Source organism: Argiope bruennichi, chromosome 9 (assembly GCF_947563725.1).
Source record: "Argiope bruennichi chromosome 9, qqArgBrue1.1, whole genome shotgun sequence".
Lineage (NCBI taxonomy): Eukaryota > Metazoa > Arthropoda > Arachnida > Araneae > Araneidae > Argiope > Argiope bruennichi.
The window spans coordinates 107,798,783-107,820,028 of NC_079159.1; the positions used below are offsets into that span (position 1 = coordinate 107,798,783).

The 21,246-nt window shown below is 29.0% G+C and overlaps 1 protein-coding gene across 2 annotated transcripts in view; it reads right to left on the reverse strand.

The window, feature by feature from the left end:
• LOC129985219 (uncharacterized) overlaps window positions 1–21,246 on the reverse strand; it is a 228,290-nt gene that overhangs the window by 135,710 nt on the left and 71,334 nt on the right. Inside the window, exon 2 of one of the 2 annotated variants that reach the window (XM_056095160.1) lies at window positions 1,181–1,282. The exons of the other annotated variant lie outside the window; for it this stretch is intronic. The gene's annotated coding sequence lies outside the window, so the exon portion shown is untranslated. The remainder of the gene's footprint in view (window positions 1–1,180; window positions 1,283–21,246) is intronic. 2 annotated transcript variants of the gene reach the window in all.

The following is a 21,246-nucleotide window of genomic DNA, read 5'->3' on the forward strand; positions in this document are numbered from 1 at the left end:
TTAAAAGAAAGCAAAAGAAAAGCTTTGTTATTTATCAGAAATTTTAAAATAACAGCTGAAAATATAAATTCAACAGAGTTATAAGTGTTCAATGCGAACCTTCTAGAAATATGAACGATATCGAGATAGTATGAAAAAGTATCTTTCATATTTTTAAGCAAATTGAATATGCAGATTTAAATTTTTAACTGTTATTTTTAATTTCTGATGAAAATAAAAAATAAAAGTTATTCATTTTGTTTTTTTTTCATTTAATAAACCTTTAAACATTGAATGTTCATTTATGAATAAATTACAGAATATTTACAGAATCTGGAACTTTAAACGTCAAAAAGATAAAATGTTGAAACAGGGTTTTTTTTTAAAACAAATCTTGAAACTTTTAGGACACACACCCCTCAGAATAGCTTCATCTTTATTCGAACATCTAAAGAACTCTATGCAGGCGAACAGAAGAATTTTTCCAAAGTATTTTACTCTCCACAGGCTAAAATCTAGTTTTCGCATCATAGAGCCGCTTTTTTAAGCCAATTAGACAATTTTTAAAACTGATTATCCCCAGGATGTAACAGCACACTTTTCACATATCATTTGGATGCACATTGTCAGATACAGAACTTATTGACGACCAATACAGAACTTAATTTGTAATGTGACCGTATAACAGAGCTGATATATTACCCTTTTATAAATTCAGTTAAGGATATCATTGTGAAAATTTCGTGGCTTTTCTAAATCCAAGCGATAATGGAAGTTTTGCAAAACGTGCGATAAACTTCGAATCGAAAGTGCAGACGATGCAATGAAGTCCAAGAATGTTATCTAATCACTTCAGTATTTTTTAAAGCATCAATAAATTGTGCTATTCAACATTGACTTTCATCTTTCTTATAAAAGAAAAAATAGAAAGAACAGTGCTTTCTTTTTCTATTATGTGAATGTTTTGCTACTCTATCTATGCAAATATTTTATAAACATCCTGCATATTATGATTCAACCTTTTTTTTGTCTGATTTAATAGTTCCCTGGCCTGGTTATCTCTTGATATATTTATGAAAACATGCAAGTCGTTACTGACAAATCAGAGGCAATCGATAAGTTTATTAACAACATTTTGCTAAATGTTTAAAGTGAAATATGCATTTTTTTTAAGTATATAAGAAAAAACTTTTTATTTTACTTTGAACATTCCAAATTTCTAAGATAAAAAAATCATCTGGATGATTTACAGATGTTTTCCCGCATGAGTACATTTTCATAATTAGTAGCCGAGATAACATACCTATAATAAAATAAGCATATATTAATATATCATAGTAATAAATAATTATATAATAATACTATATTTTAATTTGTTCAAAACATGCACGTCCTTTAAATTATTTTAATTTGTTCAAAACATGCACGTCCTTTAAATTATTTTAATTTGTTCAAAACATGCACGTCCTTTAAATTATTTTAATTTGTTCAAAACATGCACGTCCTTTAAATTAACTATTCACTTGGCAAAAATCCTGGACTGCCGACTAACCTACTTAACAACAATCGGCAGCCACTATAGAGTCAAATCTCTTTGTCATTAAAATATTCTGATACTGGTATGGTAATCCTAACCGGCTACTCCGACCCGCTCGTAGACACAACAAAAAATCCGAATGACCGGACCGCCATGACAGCAACACTGAGCAAAACTATGGCTAAGTCCAAAGGGTCATCACCAGCTACGGCACAACCCTTCCCATAGGATGTACCTCCCGTCATCGATAGGAGGTAGCCGACTCCCATTTCTGTATCCATTAGGGTGGCAAGAACCAACCACCGTACAGGAGCTTCTCATTTCTGAGATACCCCCCCCCCCAGGAGGGATCGATGCTAGTTTGTTAAAAATGACTGGGGTTTGAGACAGTTCAGTTATCACCCTCGTCTTTTAATTATTTTTGAAAATGAAAAGGTTTATGTTTAATGGCTTCAAAATAAATCTATAAAAATTCCTTATTTTCATCACATCAATCTGAATTTCAGCTCGTTAAATACTTCATTATTTCAGATTTCTTTAATTCTATTAATCTGCATATTTTTTGGATTTCGGCCATACACTGAAACCTTCTCCAAGGCAGCATTCTGGATTGTACCTGAAAAATCCAGTTACCTTAGTTTTAATCTTCTTTTGAACTTTACCATCCTATTAGTGATATTTAAAGTTATTACTAAAGTGAGAAGACAAGAATAGGTTACTTTATTGGTAGCTGAAAAAGACTGCAATTTAAAACGAGCATTTCTTGTATATATATAAATTTATTTATTTCGTGTATCTCGGAAACGGTTCTAACAATTTGGACCAAATTTTATATTTAGAGAAGGTTTTGCTTTTAAAGTTTATCCATGTAGGTGTCTTTCTTGAAAAAAACGTATTTACCCCCCCCCCCAAAAAAACACACTTTTTTATAACTATTAGAGCCTCTTTCTATCTGATCTCATGCTGACAATGTCATGTAGCGCCATCTCGGACTCCATTTCATAACGGTAAAACACTGCGTGTAAGTTCAAAAATGTAAGTAAAGGTAGTTAAACTGTAAAATGAATACTGTAATATAGCAATTGTTTCGAAGAACATGTTAAATTAAGTGCATTCATGATTTTTTTTTATTTAAATGACCAGTTCATAAATAGGTAAAATTGAAAAATATTTATATCAGTATGTGATACATTTCTAAATATTTTCTCCTGAAGACGACTTTACAAAAAACTACCAAGATCTTCTTGGTGTTCCAAATATTTTTAATATATATATTATGTGATATAAACTCAGTGAAATAGCTTCCCATTTTATTAGCCATCATACTATTTAGGAAGACATTGTTTAATTTTTCCAGTGTGTTATTTATAGTCAGCAATTTAACTTATCCAAATTCCGTTTAGAAAATACTAGTATTTTTTAAAAAACAAACTTCTTATCAAAGAGGAACACGATTCTGCATCTATGCAACATAAATCATTCTATGAGAAACATTTCTTGCGATGTTCAATTCACAAAACATTTACATGTATGAAATCGCTTCCTGCATGCTGTCAGACTGAATACAAATGTCGCCGGATTGCTACTTAAGAAGTGATTGATTCCCCTTATTCATCTGGCCGCGTCGTGTTTCAAGTTTAAAAGATTGATCTGTTTTGTAATTCAATTGCTTGTCAGCGGAGAACAGTACGTGATGGACGATTCTGTTCAGCAGTATGCATAGACTGACAAAGGATGGGAAAGAGGTTTTTTAGATGAAGGATGGTTGCATCCAAGCAAAAAATTTCATTCGTATCTTTTAAAATACTTTTTTTTCCTGTTCAGTTTTCGCATAATGATCAATCAGAAATATTTCACTTAAATCTCAGTTGCTTAAACAGGAGCTGAAAGCAAGAAAATCTGTAAAAAAAAAAAAAACTTTTATTTGTATCAAAAATTTAATTAGTTCCATAAAAAATATGCATAAATGGCACATGTCCATCAAAATTTTAAAGGCAGTGGTGGGCTAGAAGTCTTGGACTCGGGTGTGGATAAATTCAAACTTAGAACCAGATTCTACTGACAATGTTTTGTTGCGTGCCTCGATTCTGACTCATAATCCTCTAAGTCCTTTTCTTGATGTGTATTGTAGAAGTTTGGAAAGTGGGTGCAAGCTCAAGTGCGGTCCTCGTCATTTAATCGTGCTCCAAACTTACGGTTGTGAGGTTGATTGGCGCAAGAGCCATTTTTGATTAAATTTGTATAGTCCGTTGCAAAATAATCTTCGCATGGCTCCAAAGTGGAACATTTTTATAAGTTAACTGACTATTTAATCAACAATGTGGCTACATAAATCAAATTTATCATGTTTAGTCGATATATTTATAATAATTGGAAAAAACAAATATAATCAGCCTCTTATAAAAGTTTATATAAAACATCTTAAAATACTTGTTTTATATGAATGTTTATGTCCCCTAGATATGTTATTAAGAATTTCCGGAATTCCATTTCCGTCTTCCATTTCCGAGAAACATAGCAAAATAAAATTTTGAAAAGTCTCCCATCTTCATCAATTAGAACGATTATGCTAATGTTTTTCATCAGTTTATTTCGTATACTTGTACAGTGTTAATAAAATTGCTCTGAGTGTAGTAATTGGCATTATTATAAAATTAATAATATTGATGTGGATACAGTGGATGTGAGCTGGAAATCCATTTGGAGGGAAGGGAAAGTAAAACAAAATCCATTGATTGATTTTTTTTAAGAAAATATAACGCGGTTACAACAAAATAACTATAATTCCTCGAAAAAAACCCAAGTTCTTAGGTTCAATATAAACCCATTTGATTAAACTACGGATTTGAAGCAACGAGTATTGTTTAAAGGTTTTCATAATTTTGAATGACAAATACGATTCCCAGGTAGACAACATTTTCAAATAACCTCACTACACCATAATTCAAAATGAATATATTGCTTTTAGAAAGTAGGAAAATTTGTAAGAAGGAAATAAAATTAAGAGTTAAGAGTGCTTTCACCATAGATTACAACAAGCCTTAGTCAGAATTACCATTTCCAAGCAATCGGTGACTATATCTAATTACAAATTTATACAAAGCAATTGACTATCACTTTTTTTTTTGCAAACTATCATAGGAATTGAAAAATTTAATCTAATCGAAGAAAGCATGAAGTTCTATGTGTGTATTTAATGATTACCTATGTGACTTACCTTGGTCATTTCGAAAGCATTTAAACGGTAATGCCTTTCGCTACCATGAGAAGTATTATCTATGCAAATTCTTATTTAGCTTACTGTTTTGTATGCAAAGAAGGCGTAAAGACATAGTCTACCATATATCCCGATGAAATAAAGATACAAGACGTAATGCTTAATGTGCAGCCATATATTAAACATGCATGCAAATGAATTACAGAATGTGTGTTGTTGTCCGTCTGTCAACTTGTGGCAAAGATAACTCAGAAAAGATATGAGCTAGACCGATGAAATTTGGTATAGATATTTACACTAAATTTATAGATTTCCATCAAATTTTGAACCCGATTGGGTAAAAGGAAGTATTTGTGTCAGGCTGTTCGTATACAAGTTAACATGATATCTACAAACCAAAGAGAGCTAGATAGATAAAATTTGGCACACACCTTTAACATCTATAGTGTAGACGCCTGACAAATTTTGATCCAACTACTAGTTGACTGTTTGTCGAACTGTACTTTCAAAAATATGTAAACGCGATAATTAAAAAACACAGTGACTGAATGCATCAAATTTGATTTGTGATTTTATGACTACTAGTGCAGTTTTGTGTCAAATTTTTGTTTCAATTATTTGAGAAAAACCCGTCTAAAACACAAATTCAATTTTCGGATACTATTCATGCATGTCAGGAGTTAAATCGCCAAATAACTCGCCAAGAATGACAGGATAGATTCAGTAAAAATAATTCTCTCAAAAGTTAATATTTCCTAAAGTGCGTCAGTGCCATGTAAGGCATTCTCTGACATGACTAATTTATTAGACTATACGAGAAAGTTTCGGAAAGACCACTCCCGCTTGTTATCTTTTCTAAGCTTTCATAACAAACTGCAAGTATTGATCTTGTCCCAAATTAATTCTTTTCAAAACTGTATCCTTCATAGAAGAAATAGAACATAATCTTTTTTTAAAAATACTTGTATCTTCAAAGCAAATAAATTCAAAGAATAACCCACAATGAACGATTCAGAGAATTTTAGAATGACGCCGCAAATATTATTCAGAGACTGAAAAATACATTATCTAAAATGAATCACTTACGTTTCATCCTTTGAATTTCCCCATCATTTATTTCAAACCATAGTGAATAAGATTTTTCGTTCCGCTCGCGCCGTTGTTGATTTTCGCACTATTTCCATCTTTCGGTTTCCTAATGGCCAAAATGAAGCGGCATCCGACCATCGTTTTCCGTTCGCCTTTCTCTTTTCTAACCGAATTTTAGAATTTCTCTCTTTTGAATGGTAGCAGTCGAATATCGTTTGCAAGTCTTTGTGAGTCTTATCGGTGCACTAGAGGCCTCGAAGATGAAGATCAAGTAAAATTTGTTGTACTTAAATAGTGAGTAAGGCTTTGTAGTAGAGAACTAACTGAATCTGATAAACATTATTTCCTGAAAGTTCTTTTCTGCAATAATAGTTGTGGAGTTAGAATGATAAGGAGAGCATTCTTAAGTACTTCAATTTTAGAATGATAAGAAAATGAAAGAAAAGTTAGTGATTTTTATTTTGCTTCAGCAGGGCTTCGCTTATTTTGCTTAAAGTGCTGATTCAATTCCTTTTTCTCAGGAGCTGACACATAGAAAAGAAAATTCCAGAATGTGTTGCACATTTATGCAGACATGCTTTTTTTTAGATTTGTATTTATTTACTAATGCAAAAATATTAAATCTGTATTTTCGCCTTTATGTTCGTATTGTGAATATTTTTTTTTGGGGGGGGGGATTGGACCTTTTTTGCGATTATTCACTTACCATAATGATAATTTTAGTTATGCCAACTACTTTTTATCAACAATATTTTATCACAATACTAGCACAATAAAATAATATTTAAAATAATACATTCGGATTAAATATTGAGAGCTCTGATTACTTTTCCATATTTTTGAAGCGTCGAATTCGATTAAGTTGTTGCTATATCTTTCGAAAATGAAGGATAGTATGAAGCAGGCGACTACTGATGACAAATCTAAAGATTTTACACTTCTACATAAAATAAAAATTGGGAAATTGTTACCAGTAGTTGGAATTGGGGGGCTTGTAATTTGGTTTTGTCAATTTGTTTTAAATATCTACATGACACAAAAGTCTTTTTAAATGAAACTATAAAGGCCTTCACTATATGCCCTTTATTATTTTAATCCTTTTAGAATATTAAAATGCTTCTCAGTTTTCAATATAAGTTAAAAAATTTTACGCATAATTATCATTATGCATATGTCAAAATTAACAATGCAATATCGTTGAGTTGTTTAGTTTCTTTTAAAATTCAAATGCCGAAGTGAAATATTAAAATTTATCTTTATTGGAAAAATATTTCAATGTAAAATGTGTGTTTAACTAAATTCCTTATAAAGCTGTGTTTACTATATTTCAACAAATCTTTAAAAAAAAACACAAATAAAAGATTAGTATTTGAAAAATGAATAAAAATTTTATTTAAAAGAAAACTACAATATTACATCCAGATTTAAATTTTAACTAAAATATGAACTAAAACAATTCTTTTTCTCTGATAAATATATTCTAATTTTCATTTTAGCTTACTATCTAAAACAATATTTGATGTTATCAAATTTTTCTATATAATATAGAAGACTTTTCTGTAACCCCCCCCCCACACACACACTGTACCAATCTGACTCTTTAGAATGCAATGTTTTCCAGAAATGAGGAAATTAAAGGGAAAAAAAGCCACTTTAAATAGATTTATGTGGCTGCAAATGCGATGTAAGCAATACGACTCAAAATTATATATTTTGTAATATTCGTTAAATAGTGTATAATTCTAGGTAAAATTCCGTAGATTGTGTACTGTAAATATGTTTTGTTATTAAAATGTGTTCCTTTTACTAGACTTTTTATAATGCGGCCTAATTTCCTTGATCTGCTTATCTCTATGATTGCTGAGAAACCAAAGTGATAAAAAAAATGACCGTTGAAAAGATAAAATTTCCACTTAATCCACATAAATTTGATTCTAAGTACAACTGTTTATATTATGTAACAGAAATCTTTTTAGATCGATGACAAGGGGTTTCTTACAATAAAAGTAGAAGAACATTTAAGAACATTTTATAGAACATATAAAATTGAAAAATTAAAAAGTGTCAAGCAAACTGATGTCCATATGTTTCGATTGACAAAGAAAATATCTTTCAATGTATATATATATAGTAGCTACGGAAATTTAATTAGCATTGTTTTCGTCTGAATTTCTTTGAACAGTAAAGGAATGAATGGAGTAGGCATTAATATACATTATTATATAAACATAATATATAATAAATACATATTATATAAACATGGAATTAACATATTACGGTGACAAATATAAAATTATAATTATATTAGAGCTCGTGAAATCTAAAGAAGAAAATCAATCTATTTTCACACAAACAAACTTTACAAATTGCTTTTACAAATGTTATGCGTGTCCTCAGATGCACTTTATAATCAGTCTTATACTCCAAATAAGCTGCAACGAATCTAAATTAAAACAACAACTGGGTATATGTTCCGTAAGCAATAATCGTGCCAGTAAGCAATTTAAAAGTTAAAGTGTTTGTAGGTCCTAAGCGTTTCAGGTTCTGAACTACATTAATGATACATGGTGCTGTAAATAATGCAGAGAGGAATGTTCCCTCCCAAATTACACAATACTGTTTTCTCCAAACTTGGGTTTGTAATTTATTTTATCTTCTGCGAGTCAATAAACATTCCTTTGAGCAACAGTAATGCTTGTTATGTATGCATGAGTTTGTTAATTTTTTATTCTTGGAAGCAATACGTGGAAAGGGTTTAGAGATTGTTTTTCTGGGGTTGGACACAGATTGAAGAAGTAAATAATTTAAACATAATTAAGATAAAGGTGCTGTCTGTTAATTGGCAGTAAAATATTCCAGATATGAATGTACGAATAAAAAAAGCCTTTTCATTGGCAAATGATCACACACATTATGATTAATAATGTGTGTGTGTGTGTTAATTTGTCAATAATACTAAAAAGTGTGTTAATGTATTAATTTGCAATAATACTAAAATGTGTTAATGTGTTAATTTACCATATTATTAAAAATGTGTTAATGTGTCAATTTGCTAATAATACTAAAAATGTGTTAATGTGTTAATTTGCCAATAATACTAAAATCTGTTAATGTGTTAATTTGCCATATTACTAAAAATGTGTTAATGTGCCAATTTGCTAATAATACTAAAAATGTGTTAATGTGTCAATTTGCTAATAATACTAAAAATGTGTTAATGTGTTAATTTGCCAATAATACTAAAATCTGTTAATGTGTTAATTTGCCATATTATTAAAAATGTGTTAATTTGTCAATAATACTAAAAAATGTGTTAATGTATTAATTTGCAATAATACTAAAATGGGTTAATTTGCCATATTACTAAAAATGCGTTAATGTGTCAATTTGCTAATAATACTAAAAATGTGTTAATGTGTCAATTTGCTAATAATACTAAAAATGTGTTAATGTGTCAATTTGTTAATAATGCTAAAAATGTGTTAATGTGTTAATTTGCCATAATACTAACAAAAATAACATATGCAGATCAATGCTAATTACAATGATTAATCTATTGGGGAAATAATGTAGCACATTCAAGTACTGAATCCATTAGCATTTATTTTAAATAATTACCGTTTAAACCTTTGCTTATTGGTAGAAATTGTCATTATTAGATATATTCATTTCCAAATTATATCATTGTTTTCAAAACTTAATGGTATAGTGGGGTTTGAGCGAAAATCCTACGTTTAATCATCTTTTGTATAAAATATCCAACATGTAATGTACCTAGTATGTTCTGAATCCGATGTTTCAGATCAGGAGCTCATCACTTTGTAAAAGATATTAACAATTTGTTAACTAAATGTGATCTGGGTATATTGGGAATGGAGTCAAGGTGTTGCGAACGATTAAAACTTTTGAGATCTATCCCAGGGAAATGTTATTCTAATAACTTTAAACTAATCCAAATCTATACTACGTTTGCATGGGATAATAATACAGATCATCTATGAAGCATGATGTTAGTAATGTATCATGAAAATAGAATCCATTGAACAATGGCTTTCAGAATTACACTGACGGTAAGCCGATATTTTGTCACACTGATTAATAACGTCCTGCAGTTGCCTGGAAACCAAAGTATCGGTGTTTGCTCGAACGCTTGCCAAATCGTCCGCCTTCCGAAATCGCAATGCCGGAAAATACAATTATGCAAATATCCGATCCCAACTCGGAAGATTGCCATGTCGACATGGCACCACTGCGAAGTGTCGCACGATTAATTATGCCTTCACGACAGTTAGGCTCAGGAAATACGTCACAAGATTTACGTTTGACTAATGGTTGCCAGACTGTCAGAGTCCCAAAATGATCGATCTTTCCTCTGATCGAATGGCACTCTGGACATAGGAAAAGAGATGACATTCCTCATCGAGGATAATCTGTAATTTGGCGTTATAGGGCAGAAGATAATTAATGTCACATTCTATCTTATCGATAGTAGTTGAATAAGTTCCGTGTTTGGAAAGGAGAACTAACTTCAGGACTGCTAATGAATCCTTTAACAATGATCTCGGCATTTATTTAAATGCCATTGCTCATATACGAGTGTCAGATTTATTCGTTTCAGATATCATTTATAGATTGGAAAGTGTTATGCAAAGCTTGCCAAAACAGGCAAGTGGAACAGATCAGATCTTCATTGATAATCAGTCGAGTTAATGTGGGTTTAAACTCGAACGAATAATTCTAATAAAGTGGAGGTATTAACCTTGGATTTAAAGCTCTTTAAGTTTGGATGGGAGAAATGAATAATCTGAGGTACTCAGTGTGAAACTGCATTTAAGCAATCAAGTGAAAGACCACTTTGGTAATTTAGCGTGGAATGCTTTGTTTCCTTCCACTATAACACTTGAGACTTTTATTGCACATTCCGAATTTCCGAAAGCCAACGCTTTCGAACACTCTTTTACCCATTACAAGAGTTTAGTAAGGAATATTAAATAGGATAGCATTCGCAGTAAGAAGGCATTTGATTTTCAGTTTTAAATTGTTCATTATCTTAAGACAGTTTATGTGTCTCTTGGTGTTTGTCTCAGATTAGAATTTAAATAAAGTAGTTATGTTAAACAACTTTTTTATGGTTTTAATTTATGAAATAGCATCAGGTTTGTTTCTATAATATGTAGAAAGAATAAATTTAAAAAATTCAAAAAGACTTATAAAATTAGGTATAAGATGATGCGAATAATGTAAAATGAAATAAAATCACAATTTGATTTTTTTTTTGAAAAAATGATTAGAATGTACACGAATAGTGGTTTCAGTTGCACTTTCTGAAAAACACAATACTTTATTTTTTAAGACACAGCAATTTTTTCAATAAAATATACCTCTCTATTTCATAGAACAAAATTATCATAGCAATTGTAACTTAAAGACATAGCAAATTAAAAATTTCTGATTTAGAACGTCTTGACATTCTACCTGAATGTTCTTGAACAATAGAGTTTTATTTGATAAAGAACAAAATTACTTTGTAAAAGGGAAATTTATATTGTCACATTCTTGGGAAAATTGCTGATATTTGTTTTAGAACTTTATATGATATTTTCAAAAATGTCACTCTTGACACGTTCTATTGTTGACAGCATGCCAACAATGAAGTTTCTCGCTATTGACATGTTTAAATAGATCTGTACAGTTAAATTTTTATCTTCCCTTTGCAATCTATTTTTTTCCTTCGATGACAGCATTCCATGACTTCAAAATTCGTATGTGGCAATATTTTTAATACTGTTTACACTTTCGAAAGTCCTAACTGTACTACTATTAGTAAATTTCCTATAAAAATACTTTTTTTCCGCAAACAAAATCTCATTATATCACATATATTAAATCAAATATCAAATGATTTTGAAAAGCAATTCTTAATTTATGGAATTTTTAAATCAGAATTTTAATTATAATCGGTCATTAATTACTCATTCCTACTGTTAATGTCATCAAACTTTAGTATATATTATTTGAAATAATGAATAATTATATTAGAAATTAGTAGATGCAAAAAAATGAAATAGTTATAAAAAAACTATAGTGAGAAATTTAGCTTAAAAATCATTGATTGGCTTATACCATTAGATATATGTTAAATATTATGTGTTTAGAATTATATCCTTTCCTTCCAAATTTATTTCGTGTTGATATTAGTAAATTGTTATACTTTTTTAGTTTCTCCCGTTTTGTTGCATCTTCTATATTTCAATATTGCGAGTTTATTCTTTCTACTTATTAACAGCAAAAATTCATAGAAATCTTGCGATTGTAAGGAAACAAAGATGGATTTTATTTACAAGCTGAGAATTCGTTTGTGTAGGAAAGGCTTCTTCAATTTCTATTGTTTATAATTTCTCAAATATTGCGAGTTCATTTTATCTACTTATTAACAGGAAAAACATACAAAATATGTGTGATTGTAATACAACAAAGATGGATTTTATTTATAAAATGACCTTTCTTTTGTGTAGGAGATATTACTTCAGTTTCTATTCTTTATACTTTCTGAACTCAAATATTGAGTTTTCATTTTCTTCATGATAACAATTTTCGATTTTTAAATCATTATTAAAAATTATCGCATTATTATTTTTCTTTTGTGCTATGCATTTTATTACTTTTCTCCTAAACAGCAGCAAACAAAACGTAAAATTAATGAGTACCGTTGAACAGAAAGATATCTCATGATTTAATTCATCATTTTAATGGAAAAACTTTCTAGACAGATATTCTCAACAAAAGAAGCAAAAAACACAACCAAAATTAAAGAAAATAAACCCACACTTCTTTGCTTTCTACTTTTAATTAATGATAGTTTCTTACCGTATATTGAAAAAAAGAATTTCCGATTTTTCTTGTTTTCTATTTCAAATCTAAGTTTTTATATTAAAAATATTCTTTTATAATTGAATTTTTAGTACAAAAGAAAACAAAAATCACAATATTTACTAAAATAAAGACATTCTAAAGGATTAATGGTCCTCTTATAAGTATAAGAAAACCAGTTTTAGAGGTAATAAAATCGTTTGGAATTTTCTTTTTCCAACTGATATTTGGGCTAGATTTCAGAAGAACCGATAATGGAGGTCTAAATTGACTGAGATATAAACGATATTTCTTGATATAATATTTTTTCTAACCAAACTTGACAATAACGCTAACACACTTTATTTTAGACTTTTTGAGATTTTGTGCTCTTATTTATTTAATCCTAACTAAATAAATCAAACATTATCCTGTAAGGAATGTTTATTAACCAGTTAAATGTTTTTGAATATTATACTAGTAAAAACAACATTTTGCGTTATAATAAGTTTATTAAATGACAATTATTATATTTATAAAATAATTGTTTAATTATTATATTTATAATTAATTATTTATTTTATATATATATATATATATATATATATATTGCTTAAGACAATTTGAACGCATATTTTCCGAAGAGGTCGAAATAGTTAACTGGTTAATATTTTTATGATCTTGTCGGTGACAAGCAACCATTTTACATCTGATATAAGTCTATGCGCCCAGTAACGACTAAATAAATTTTAACTTTATCTGACTTAGAATCCTTATTAATTAAAAATCATACTCATAAATTTTAGTGAAATAAATGTATTCTTTCGAATATGTTAAAAAATAATTAATGATTTTAAGAGAACTTAGGTCAAACATCAGCAGTTGATAATCCAACTATAATTAAAACGAAATTGTTTAATTTGATAGATATTTCTACTGAAAACGACGAAAAAGTACCTCAGTATGTTAAATGTAATGGAGAGTGACTCATTGGTCTAATATTTTAGATAAAACAGTAGTATAACTATATGCAGATTGGAAAATGTCTTTATCGTTATTTGACTTAACAACAGAAGAAAATGAACTTTCCACTGTTGGTATTGTTTCTGTTTTCAGCATATCAGTTTTAGACGGACTACCTAAACCTCTTTTTAAACAATTCTGTTTAATTTTTCTTGTTTCCTGTTGGCAAAAATTGAATATTGTTTTTAATTTTTGCTCATTTTCTCACGACCTAATGTTTTGCAATTTTGTACACATACGCATTCCAGAACACAATATTTTATTTTTATATTTGCAAATTAATTTTTATATTAATTCCCGCACACAAACGCTTTGTGCTTCATAGTATAGTGAATAAAACGAATATAAATTTTGATCTCTTTTTATCTACCGATTCCAATAAAAATTTGATACAACTACATTTTAGTAATAAAATCACATGCTATTTTATTTGTCCATGCTATTCAATTTTTGAACTATTGTCTTTATAAGTATGAGAATGTATAACCTAACCGATGGCCATGTCGATTGACAGATTTAGTTTTAAATGTGCCAAAGATTTGTACTTTGGACTTCAAAAATGAGTACCAAATTTTATTTATCTATCGCTTGGTGTTTGGTAGTTATCATTTTATTTAGTCTCCATTAGACAAACTTCCTCCGAATGGATTTCATTCATAATTTGATAGAAATTTTCAAATTCGCCGTAAAGATCATATTCTTAATCTTTCATCTATTTCTAATTGCTAAAGTTTTCGAGGTGTTAACCAACAGATAGAGAAACATAATTTGGAAGCTTTGCTTTTCGGATTTAGGGCGATTTAAAATTGAAGATTCGTCAAAAATCTCTAGTTCGGACAGTTTGGCAACTACAGCACTTTCTCTTTGTATTGTAAAAATTTAAACAAAAAGGTAAACAAGTAAGTATAGCGTGCAAACAAATACATTTCAAACAAGTAAAAAATTAATAAATAAAACAAATTTGAACCTATATTTAAAGAACTTGAATTTCAACCGTGTACTTTTAAGGGTGCAGTTCAACTTATTTTAAATTCTCCGGTTTCACTCTTGTAAGCATTTTTAACCACTCTCTAATTAATGTCCCTAATCAATCCAACCAATGGTATAGCCACTAACAAACAAGGCAAGAAAAGCAGGGCCAACAGTTAGTCATAAATAGCTCCATTGTATTATTTCTGGCCGAAATTAGGCAGCTATTCATCGGCGGGGTAGATGAAAACGATGCACTAAACGACCACTTTCCTTCAGATGGTGCAATCGGGGATTAGAGAGGGGGAATTCTTTCCGGATCACGGCCCTTCAAGAGGATCCAGCGCCATTTACGAAGCGTCCGGGCTGCTCGATTAATTCCTTTGAACGTCTTCTGCAACAGGATGGCCGGATCTGTAAAGGTCGGTTCGAAGGAGTGATGGAATAGGGGTTGCTCACAGCTGGTGCGCTTGGAAAACTTTTTTCTGCCTAAGTGTATGGAAAGCAATCAATACATGGATTTCCGCTTTTGGATAAAGTATGATCTTAGCCTGATGGAGTAAAATGTGAAGGGGTTTGTTCTTTTAATATATCAAATATAATATATTAATTTATCCAATATATTATCTTTTGCTAACATCCCTTTTTCTCATCTGATATAAAGCTTGCAGTGAAAAATAGGGTATTAATTGGTATAATTCCTTTTATAAATTTATGGCACACGCACACACACACATATATATATATATATATATATATATACATACTAGCCGCCTTTGGCGACCACTCTTAATGTTCGTTAAAATTTTAATAATTAAATATTTTATGCAATTCCTACTTTAATAGCGTCTTCGTCAAAATATTTTAAAACTTCAAATTTTGATAGTCATATAATTCACTCATAATATTATAAAGGCCTTCAGTTATAACGTAATATGCATCTCTCTAATTTTCTGTTAGCTCCCATAGAATTTATGCTTTAAATTAAAGTGGAAAGGATTTTTGTTTTTCTTCTCTTTACTCGTAATTCTACTTATTAAACCATTTCTTTTTCAAACGAAATAATGTATCTTTATTTTATAATAACCATTAAAAAGCTATGAATTCGGTGCAGCATTTTTTCAAATTTTTTAATGTGTAATAAAATTCACTCGAAAATGTTTTATAAGAATGTTAGTCCAAAATATTCTTAAGTAATAAGTAGGTTTTAAGAAAATAAATGAAACTTCTCAAGAATTCGAGCATTAGCGCAGCTTTTATGTCATGAGCATCATAAAAAAATGAATACATATTTTTCAGAACATTACACTCGAAATCATGATGCTGCTATTCCGTTATATTATTACAGCTTTTTTGCTGTAAGGGGCTTCTTTATTCAGGCAAAAATTCTCATTTCAACACATTTTAAATTTTTTCTGCAAAAGATAGCTATATTTCATTATTTTCTCTACTGCACTCTCTATTCTGTGATCTCATTTGCTTTAGCTTAATAATGGCTTGCTTAACGGCGACGATTCAGCCAAATAACCGCTCATAAGCTATAGCAATTTTCTCTTGCACGGGTATCGCTTTTAAGTATGTCATTAGATGAGGTTTCAGTGTTCTCTAAATACGACCTGAAATACGGCTACGTCTTTATATGGGAAACGTTAGGAGAGGGCTATAAAAAAGCACCAAGTAACAAATAATTCCTTTTAATGCAACCCTTATGCAATTACCTTTAAAAGTATTTAATGTGAAGGCTTAGTGCCCTTTTTTTTATCGCATCATAGTCTCCTTGAAACATTTTACGTTTTGTAAAAGTTTGAAGAAAGAAAATACTTCAAACTAATTATGTTTCAACTTTGTTTAAGTTATCGCTTCGAAATTCGTAATTGCTTAGCAGAATCTGCCAGATGCCAAACGATATTAGTCTTAAAATTTACTAAAGAAAAAAGGAAATGATTCGAGAAATAAAATCTTCGAAAATGAAGACTGTTAAAAATATAAATAATGGAAAATAAATATTTTATAAAACAGAAAATAAATTAACTTGATCCAATTCTATCTCCCATACTTTATGTTTGAATTAAGAATTTCACATTTTTGACTGGAAAGATGTTTTATAATTTTTTTAATAAATTACCAAATAAAAGTTTCATATAAATGCAGTAAAAATTTACTTTTATAAAAATGGTAAGGGAAAAAGAAGGAAATTGTAGAATTATATCATTTTATATTTTAAACTTAATTGACGGAAATAAAATTACAGAAATTAACTAATTTAGAACCATTTTTGGAAATACATTAGGGAACAATATATTTATTAACTATACCGTCTCAAACAAAAATATTTCGAGTGTCTTTCTGCTTTGCTAACATAATTCATTTTTGCTATCTGATTGCATGAAAAGAATTAAGAACATTCTTTCCAAATATTTTATGTAACATTTCACATATAACTCTTGAAACAACACTAAAAAATTAATACACGTCTATTACCTTTTCCTTCTTTCTAAGTAAAAATAAACATAATTCCATTTTCAAAGTAATTTTCTGTATGAAATTACAAATCTTGACTTTCTATTTAGTTACATGAGATTTAAACATAAACCATAGGGAAAAAGAAATTTATGAAAGCAAATACATCTAAAAGTAATTTTCATTTGATACGATCGTGTTATCACAAGGGATTTAAAACACATCTTATCTATACTTATAATAAAACTCAATGTGTGTGTGTGTGTGTGTGTTGGCGCTCTACAGGCCAGGTCATTTGACATACAGCTATCAAATTTGGTACATGTATACCTTAGAGGTCGGGAATGTGCACCTGGGGTCCCTTTTTTTGAAATTTTAATTAGAATTTTAATTATTAATTAAAAACTAACTTTCCCGCCAAAAAAATCTTCCATTTTCCCCACCGCCAACTTTTTCGCCAAAAAAATCTTCCATTATCCCCAGCGCCAAACGAGAAAGGCTTCAGTTATTTTTTCTCCCAACAGTAATGAGGCTAGGGTTAGTATTTTTCGGCGGATTATTTCAAACGATTCTGTTTATTTTCTTAATGTTTGAGGCATTTAAAATTAAACATTGTTAATTAATCGATCCTTCAGATTCATTCTGAAGAACTTTTGAATAAAAATAAAACAGAATAAAGGAAATTAAAAATTTCTAATCCGCATACCGTTACCCCAACTGGCGTAGAAAAAAAATCACGTATTTGCGTTACGTAACTGGCGTTAAAAATTCACGCATGCGCTTTGTGTTCTGAATTCCGCATTGTGTTGACGAATTATTATCAACCGATGCGGACTGGATTTAAATTTTTTTTAGGTTCGTTGCATGTTTTTGTAATTAAAATGTATTTATGTTAGTTATATATTTTTTGTATATGCTTATAGTTTTAAGTGCATCGTTTTTTAAGTAGTTTTTAAAACCTGTTTTAAACCGTCTATTTTAAACGATTCGTTTCAGTGTTTGATGCATTTAAAAGTAAACATTGTTAATGAATCGATCTGCTCATGATGAATCTAAGAAAATTTTGTTGACAAATTCTTGAGATAATACGTAAATTGAAAAGGATATTCTTTAGTGCCCATAAAGTTTAAACGCTGAGTGACTCTATTTTCATTAATCAGATTATAAAAAAATTCTTTGTTTCAGTAAAAAATATTATTATATTAATTGCAGATTAATTCTTTCCACTTTAATTTAAAGCATAAATTCTACGGGTGTTAACAGAAAATTAGAGAGATACATATTACGTTATGACTGAAGGCCTTTATAATATTATGAGTGAATTATATGACTATCAAAATTTGAAGTTTTAAAAATTTTTGATGAAGAAGCTATTAAAGTAGGAATTGCATAAAATATTTAAATATAAAAATTTTAATGAGCATTAAGATTTTGCGAACCGGTTGGTCGACAAATTCTTGAGATATTACATAAATTAAGAAAGATATTTTTTAGTTCCCATAAGGTTTAAATGCTCAGTGACTCTGTTTTCGTTAATCATGTTATTAATAAAATTAACATTTATTGACGAACACGAACACACTGATATTCACCGTTACTCTGATTAGATATTATAAAATCTGAATAGATAAACATAAACGTGTAAACAGCTGTGCGCCGGTTTCTATGGCAACACAGCTGGAAAGGGAAAAGAAGTTTCCGAAGAAAATTCACGCATGCGCATTGTTCTGATTGTTGTCATGACAACCACTTTCAACAGACGATTTAAATTATTTTTAGGTGAGTTACATGCTTTTGTAAGTAAATTGTATTTATGTTAGTTATATATTTTTTGTATGTGCTTATAGTTTTAAGTACATCGTTTTTTAAGTAGTTTTTTTTAAACCTGTTTTCAATGATTTAAATTATTTTTAGGTTAGTTGCATGCTTTTGTAATTAAATTGTATTTATGTTAGTTATATATTTTTTTGTATATGCTTATAGTTTTAAGTACATCGTTTTTTAAGTAGTTTTTTTAAACCTGTTTTAGACCGATTATTTTAAACGATTCATTTTATTTTCTTAGTGTTTGATGCATTTAAAAGTAAACATTGTTCATTAATCGATCTGTTCATGATGAATCTGGGAAAATTTTGTTGACAAATTCTTGAGATATTACATAAATTAAGAAAGATATTCTTTAGTGCCCATAAAGTTTAAACGCTCAGTGACTCTATTATCAGTAATCATATTATTAAAAAAAATGCTTTGTTTCAGTAAAAAATATTATTATATTAATTGCAGATGAATCATTTAAACTTTAATTTAAAGCATAAATTCTACAGAGGGGTAACAGAAAATTAGAGAGATACATATCAAGTTATGACTGAAGGCCTTTATAATATTATGAGTGAATTATATGACTATCAAAATTTGAAGTTTTAAAATATTTTGCGGAAGAATCTATTAAAGTTGGAATTGCATAAAATATTTAATTATTAAAATTTTAACGAACATTAAGATTGGCGAACCGGCTGGTCGCCAAAGGCGGCTAGTTATAAAATAAAAGAAACGAATCTAATGCGGCAATATATTGGAGAATTTACTTTTTTTATAATATTTTATTTTTTTTAAATGCAGTTGTTTATAAAGAAAGATTGTTTTTATACAATTTCACGAAGCGAGGAGTCAAAAATATGGAATTCGTTTTTTATGAGCACAAAACAGTTCTTTTTATTTAAAACAATATTTTGTTTATTTAAAACGATATCTGGATGATTTTTTTTATTTAATGAAGAAAGCTTCTGTCATTCCGGTTCGACTTCCAATTTCACTCTTTCTTAAATAGAAATCAATTCGCTATTATGATGTTTAATGACATTTATGAGTCTTTAAAACATTTTATTTATAGTTATGGCACAGGAATAGTTGCTTTAACCGTTTTATATTTGATAGATGTTTGTTTAAAATACGAGCTTCTTTTTTTATCGAATGGTCCATCATTTCTTTTTAATTGTTTTTATATTAGATATAAATCAAGTTTAGGAATTGATCTTACCTTATTTAACCTAACTGTTCTTTTTTATTTATTAGTTTTAAGATCTAAAAAATGGTTACACCAAGGAGGGAAAAAAGTCGATACCTTTCACAAAAAAAAAATGAGTTGATATCAAATCAGAAGCTATGATTTGATTTGCAATTAGCAATGCTTAAGTTGAACAATTATTGCATTTTAAGCTGAAGAATCTTTTATAACAAATACAAGAAAATTCATCAATAAAAATATAAAGCTCATTTTTTTATTTTATTTCTGTATCTAAAGTCCTGAGTTATGAAGTATTAGTTAAAGTACATAACGACATCATTCCATTATCTTAAAGGAAATGGCAACTTACAAAGAAACTACCAATATTTAAAGCTTGCAAATAAGAATAATAAAAAAATACATTTAAAAAATTCACTATTCCTTTGAGATATTTTAAAACTTGCACGAGATTACAATAAATTTGAAACAGCACCTAAATGATTGATAATTTCAAAACTCTTGTAAAATTTGTAACTATGCAAGTCAATTATAGAAAAAATAATATTTTAATAAATTTTCTAATGAGATTTTAAATCTCCTCAATGCTGAATTATTTAAGACTCTATATCATTTAAATTTGAATAGTGAATTGCATTTATTTCGTAAAACTATTGATATGTTCTTTTAAGTAACACAATTTAATTCCGGTTGTTTACTAAAAGCGTACAGTGTCATAGTGTAGCATCAAAACATTTTCAGATTGGAATTTCCTTTTTTTTTCAATTATGGCACATATCCACTGCGCAACTAAGAATTCATTAATTTAAGAAAAATCTTTTTTAAAATGGATTCTTAAAAAATTATCTTTAGGATTTAATTAATTAAAAATTGTATTTAAAATAAGTATTTAGAACCAAACGACTTTATATAATGATTTAAAATATCATGCAATTAATTTTCGTTTGAATATTTTTTTAATTCTTACTAAATGAGCAGATAATTATTTACAGAAACAGTACAAAAAAGCATTAAATGGCTATTATTTTTATAGCTTCATTTAATCGTTCACCAAAATTCTAATGAGTTTTCTACTTGGATAATTCAAGCAAAAAACGCAAG